The sequence below is a fragment of the Pan troglodytes genome, chromosome 19 (genome assembly GCF_028858775.2).
Source record: "Pan troglodytes isolate AG18354 chromosome 19, NHGRI_mPanTro3-v2.0_pri, whole genome shotgun sequence".
NCBI classification, from domain to species: Eukaryota; Metazoa; Chordata; class Mammalia; order Primates; family Hominidae; genus Pan; species Pan troglodytes.
This window is the reverse complement of record NC_072417.2, coordinates 17,369,276-17,375,383: the sequence shown is the minus strand read 5'-3', so window position 1 is coordinate 17,375,383 and position 6,108 is coordinate 17,369,276. Positions and strand designations below refer to the sequence as shown.

The following is a 6,108-nucleotide window of genomic DNA, read 5'->3' as shown; positions in this document are numbered from 1 at the left end:
AGAGTATAGTGAAGTAACAGAAGAGGTTACAGAGCATGTTCATTTACCAGCTAAAGCAGCAAAGGAAGGAGAGGTTCATCCCTACCCTTCTGCACCCCCTCATTATTATTTTGAAGAAAAAGACCCTCCAGATCTTTCTTTTCCGGAGGACACTGGGCGAAAAGTAGTTGCCGCTGTGACTATTTGAGCAGCGCCTCAAGCGACTGCTTTTAGTTCTATTCAGGTAGGAATTCAGCAAGCTAGATGAGAGGGTGATTTAGAGGCTTGGCAGTTCCCTGTTAGAATACACCCCTCCCACCCCCGATCAAAAGGGAAATATTATAGCTACATTTGAGCCTTTTCCTTTTAAATTACTCAAAGAATTTAAACAAGCTATAAATCAGTATGGACCAGGTTCTCCTTTTGTAATGGGACTGTTAAAGAATGTTGCTGTTTCCAGTCGGATGATTCCTACTGACTGGGATGCTCTTACTCGAGCTTGTCTAACTCCTGCTCAGTTCTTACAGTTTAAAACTTGGTGGGCAGACGAAGCTTCCATTCAGGCTTCTCACAATGCCCAGGCCCAACCTCAAATTAATATAACTGCACACCAGCTTTTGGGGGTTGGCGGCTGGGCTGGTTTACATGCACAACTGGTCATGCAGGATGATGCCATAGAACAGCTTAGGGGAGTGTGCATTAGAGCTTGGGAAAAAATCACTTCAGGTGGGGAACAATACCCTTCCTTTGGTGCTATAAAACAGGGACCAAGAGAACCATACATTGATTTTATAGCTTGGTTACGGGAGTCTCTTAAAAAGATGATTGCAGATTCGGCTGCTCAGGACATAGTGTTGCAGTTATTAGCTTTCAACAATGCTAATCCCAATTGCCAGGCTGCTCTGCGACCTATCAGAGGGAAAGCACATTTAGTTGATTATATCAAGGCCTGTGATGGTATTGGAGGTAATCTGCATAAAGCTACTCTGCTAGCACAGGCAATAGCAGGACTGAGAGTGGATAAAGGAAATACTCTGTTTCCTGGAACTTGTTTTAACTGTGGGAAGCATGGTCATACTAAATAGAATGTAGAAAAAATCAGTGAGTCAGGCCGTCAGTTAGGGGAAAAAAGAAAACTGCTGATCCTGAAATATGTCCAAAATGTAAAAAAGGAAAACATTGGGCTAATCAGTGTCACTCTAAGTTTGATAAAGAAGGGAACCCAATTTCGGGAAATGCCATGAGGGGCCCGTCCCGGGCCCCATTCTAAACCGGGGCATTTCCAGCTCAGGCCGTTCCCTCACCGCTGTACAATGTCTGTCCCCCGCCACAGCTGGTAGTGCCGCAGTAGATTTATGCTGCACAAAAGCTGTGAGCCTTCTGCCTGGGGAACCCCCGCAAAAGGTCCCAGCAGGAGTCTGTGGACTCTTGCCAGCAGGGACAATAGGATTACTTTTAGGAAGGTCTAGTGTAAGTTTAAAAGGCATACAAATACATACAGGAGTCATTGATTCAGATTATAATGGGGAAATTCAAATTGTTACATCTACTTCTGTTCCCTGGAGAGCAGAGCCAGGAGAGCCCATAGCACAGCTCCCGATTTTGCCGTATGTGGGAATGGGAAAAAGTGAAATTAAACGAATAGGAGGATTTGGAAGCACAAATAAACAAGGCAAAGCAGCTTATTGGGTAAATCAAATTACTGATAAACGTCCTACCTGTGAAATAACTATTCAGGGAAAGAAATTTAAAGGTTTGGTAGATACAGGAGCAGACATTTCAATCATTTCTCTACAGCGCTGGCCGTCTGCGTGGCCAATTCAACCCGCTCAATTTAACATAGCTGGAGTTGCCCCTGAAGTATATCAAAGTAGTTATATTTTGCATTGTGAAGGGCCTGATGGACAACCTGGGACTATTCAACCAATTATAACTTCTGTACCTGTAAATTTATAGGGAAGAGATTTATTACAACAATGGGGAGCACAAGTTCTAATTCCAGAACAATTATATAGCCCTCAAAGTCAACATACAATTCATGAAATAGGGTATGTCCCTGGTGTGGGACTAGAAAAAAGTTTGCAAGGTTTGAAAGAACTGCTTCAAGTGGAAAAACAAAGTTCTCGCCAAAAATTAGGAAATAATTTTTGATGGCGGCCATTGTTAAGCCTCCAGAACCTATACCTTTAAAATGGTTAACAGATAAGCCAATTTGGATAGAACAATGGATGCTAAGTAAAGAGAAACTGGAGGCTTTAGAGAAATTAGTTACTGAACAATTAGAAAATGGGCACATAGCTCCAACATTTTCCCCTTGGAATTCTCCAGTTTTCGTAATTAAGAAAAAATCAGGTAAATGCAGAATGTTAACTGACTTAAGAGACATCAATTCAGTTACACAACTTATGAGAGCATTATAGCCAGGATTGCCTTCTCCTGCTATAATTCCAAAAAATTGGCCTTTGATAGTCAAAGATTTAAAAGACTGTTTCTTTACTATCCCTTTAGCTGAGCAAGACTGTGAACGGTTTGCATTTACAATTCCTGCAGTAAACAACCTGCAGCCTGCTAAGCGTATTCATTGGAAAGCGTATTCATTGGAAAGGGGCATGTTAAATAGCCCCACAATTTGCCTGACATATGTGGGGCAAGCAATTGAACCTACTCGTAAAAAATTTTCACAGTGTTACATTATTCACTATATGGATGATATACTTTGTGCTGCCCCACTCGAGAAATATTACTCCAATGTTATGATCACTTGCAAAATTCGATTTCTTGTGCTAGTTTAATTATAGCTCCTGACAAAATTCAGACTACTACTCCTTATTCCTACTTGGGGACCTTAGTAAATGACACTACCATTGTGCCACAGAAAGTAACCATACGTAGGGATAAATTAAAAACATTAAATGATTTTCAAAAATTACCAGGGGATAGTAATTGGATACGACCTGCTCTAGGCATTCCTACCTATGCCATGAGTAATCTGTTTTCTATCCTTAGAGGAAATCCTAGTCTCACTAGCCCTTGGCAATTAACAAAGGAGGCAGAGGCAGAGTTACAACTGATTGAGAAGCAAGTCCATAAAGCTCAAATAAATAGAATAGATCCAGAGAAGACTCTAGATTTGCTAATTTTTTCAACTCAGCATTCACCCACTGGTGTTATTGTCCAAGAACAGGACTTAGTAAAATGGCTTTTTCTTCCACATACTAATTCATGGACTCTAACTCCTTATTTAGATCAAATCGCTACTATAGGGAGTAGGAGAACTCAGATTGTTAAATTACATGGATATGATCCTAGAAAAATTATTGTCCCTCTCACGAAGGCACAAATACAGCAAGCTTTTATAAAAAGTCTTACTTGGCAAACCCATTTAGCTGACTTTGTGGGTATTCTCAATAATCATTTTCCTAAAATGAAGCTGTTTCAGTTTTTGAAATTAACTAATTGGATTCTCCCCAAAATAACTAAGTTTAAATCAATTGAAGATGCTGAGAATGTTTTTACAGATGGGTCTAGTAATGGTAAAGCTTCTTATTTTGGCTCAAAAAGTAAAGTTTTCCAGACGTCCTATACTTCAGCTCAAAAAGCAGAGCTTGTAGTGGTAATTGAGGTATTGACTGCTTTTGATATGCCTATTAATGTGATTTCTGATTTTTCATAGGTGGTTCATTCCAGCAGAGCTAATTAAAAATGCTCAGTTATGATTTCATACAGATACACAACTGATGACTTTATTTACCCAATTGCAAACAGCAGTTAGAAGTAGAATGCACCCTTTTTACATCACTCACATTAGGGCTCATATACCTCTTCCAGGACCTTTGACTGAAGGGAATCAAATGGCTGATCGCCTAGTTGCTAATGCAATATCTAATGCTAGACACTCACAATTTAACCCATGTTAATGCCTCTGGTCTCAAACGCAGATACAGCATTACCTGAAAAGAAGACAACCTGGGGTAGAGGTTATGCTTGTGTTTCTCCAGGCCAAAATCAACAGCTGATCTGGATACCATCAAGACACCTGAAACCTTAGCATGAGCCAGATTCCAGGAGGATCCCGAGGACCCCCCAGTTGCAGCCATGTCAAGACTGATGCTGAGGAGGACCCCAATTGTCACGAGCAACACCCATCGAACACAGCCACCCACCTGGGAACAGATCAAGAAGCTGTCACAGATGGCGGAAGAAAACCTGAGGAAAGTGGGACAACCAGTCACAATGAATAATTTAATGGTAGCTATGATAGCGGTTATCACCACTGCCATGAGTATTCCTTCAATAAGGGCTGACACAGAGAACAGTTATACTTATTGGGCATATTTATCAATCTTGGCTGGCAATAATGCCTGGATGCAATCACTCTGACACAGTTACACATGCTTTCTGATCTCAGTATTTACCATAATAAATCTGCTCATATAATTGAGGCATACCATCCTCAAAAACCTTTTTGTAAACAGGATTGGACCCAGTTAGAAAAAAGTGAACGTACTTGTTTAGGAAGATTGCTTTGCAGAACAGACAGAGGTGCTGCACAATGATTCCTATGGAATCATTATTAATTGGTACCCTAAGGGGATGTTTAGCTTGAATTGCACCTCTCAGTCTGCGTGCCATGGCCACACTATGTTCAGATGATCTGAACAAAATGGTCAGATGGTAGAAATGATAAGAAGTATGGCAAAAGTTCCTATTATCTGGAACCGTGGTGGTATAGTGGCACCTCAACCTCAAATGATATGGCCTGCTCTAGAAGCTTAACATAAGGATTTGTGGAAACTATTAGATGTTCTTAATAAGATCAAAATTTGGGAAAGAATAAAAAAGCATCTAGAAGGACACTCTACAAACTTGTTTTTGGATATGGCAAAATTAAAAGAACAAATATTTAAAGCATCCCAGGCACACCTGACCTTAATGCCAGGAACTGGAGTGCTTAAAGGAGCTGCAGACAAATTAGCAGCTAGTAACCCATTAGAATGGATAAAAACACTTGGAAGCTCTGTATTTCAATGATGATTGTGCTTTTAATCTATGTTGTTTGTCTTTGTATAGTGTGCAGATGCGGATCCTGACTCCTGTGAGAGGTAGCTTACTGTGACAAAGCTGCCTTTGCTTTTATCTCTTTGCAAATCAAAGAAGGGAGACATGTTGGGAACAGGCCCCCCCAAAATCTGGCCATAAACTGTCCCCAAAACTGGCCATAAACAAAATCTCTGCAGCACTGTAACATGTTCATAATGGCCCTTAACACCCAAGCTGGAAGGTTGTGGGTTTATTGGAATGAGGGCAAGGAACACCTGGCCCGCCCAGGATGGAAAACCACTTAAAGGCATTCTTAAGCCACAAACAATAGCATGAGCAATCTGTGCCTTAGGGACATGCTCCTGCTGCAGTTAACTAGCCCAACCTATTCCTTTAATCCAGCCCATCCCTTCGTTTCCCATAAGGGATACTTTTAGTTAATTTAACATCTATAGAAACAATGCTAATGACTGGTTTGCTGTTAATAAATACGTGGGTAAATCTCTGTTCGGGGGCTCTCAGCTCTGAAGGCTGTGAGACCCCTGATTTCCCACTCCACACCTCTATATTTCTGTGTGTGTGTCTTTAATTCCTCTAGTGCCACTGGGTTAGGGTCTCCCCGACTGAGCTGGTCTTGGCAAGAAAGAATGAGTAAGACCTATTATTTGCTAGCACAACAGGGTGACTATAGTAAAAAATAATTTAATTATACATTTTAAAATAACTAGAAGAGTATAATTGGATTTTTTGTAACATAAAGGATAAATGCTTTATCCTTTAGCAAAGATGGATACTCCATTCTGATGTGATTATTACGCATTGCATGCTTTATCAAAATATCTCATGTAACCCATAAGTATATATATCCACTATGTATGCACAAAAATTAATATTAAACTTGTCCAGGTGACTTTGGGAATTCCCATCCCATTCTCACCACTGCAAAGCCTTTAGGCAATAGGAAAATCCTCTAAATCAAAACAGTATTAAACCATATTCAGATAAGCCATTTTCTTTGAGTTGGACTTAAGAGTTTGAGACTGCCTCATGGGAAGCATCTCAGAGGATGAGATAATGGAGAAAGACTGG

At 40.4% G+C, this 6,108-nt stretch overlaps 1 pseudogene; it reads left to right on the top strand.

Annotated features, from left to right (window-relative positions):
• LOC129137654 (transcription factor Spi-C-like) overlaps positions 1–5,585 on the top strand; it is a 63,034-nt pseudogene extending 57,449 nt beyond the window's left edge.
• The last annotated feature ends 523 nt before the right edge of the window (positions 5,586–6,108 follow it).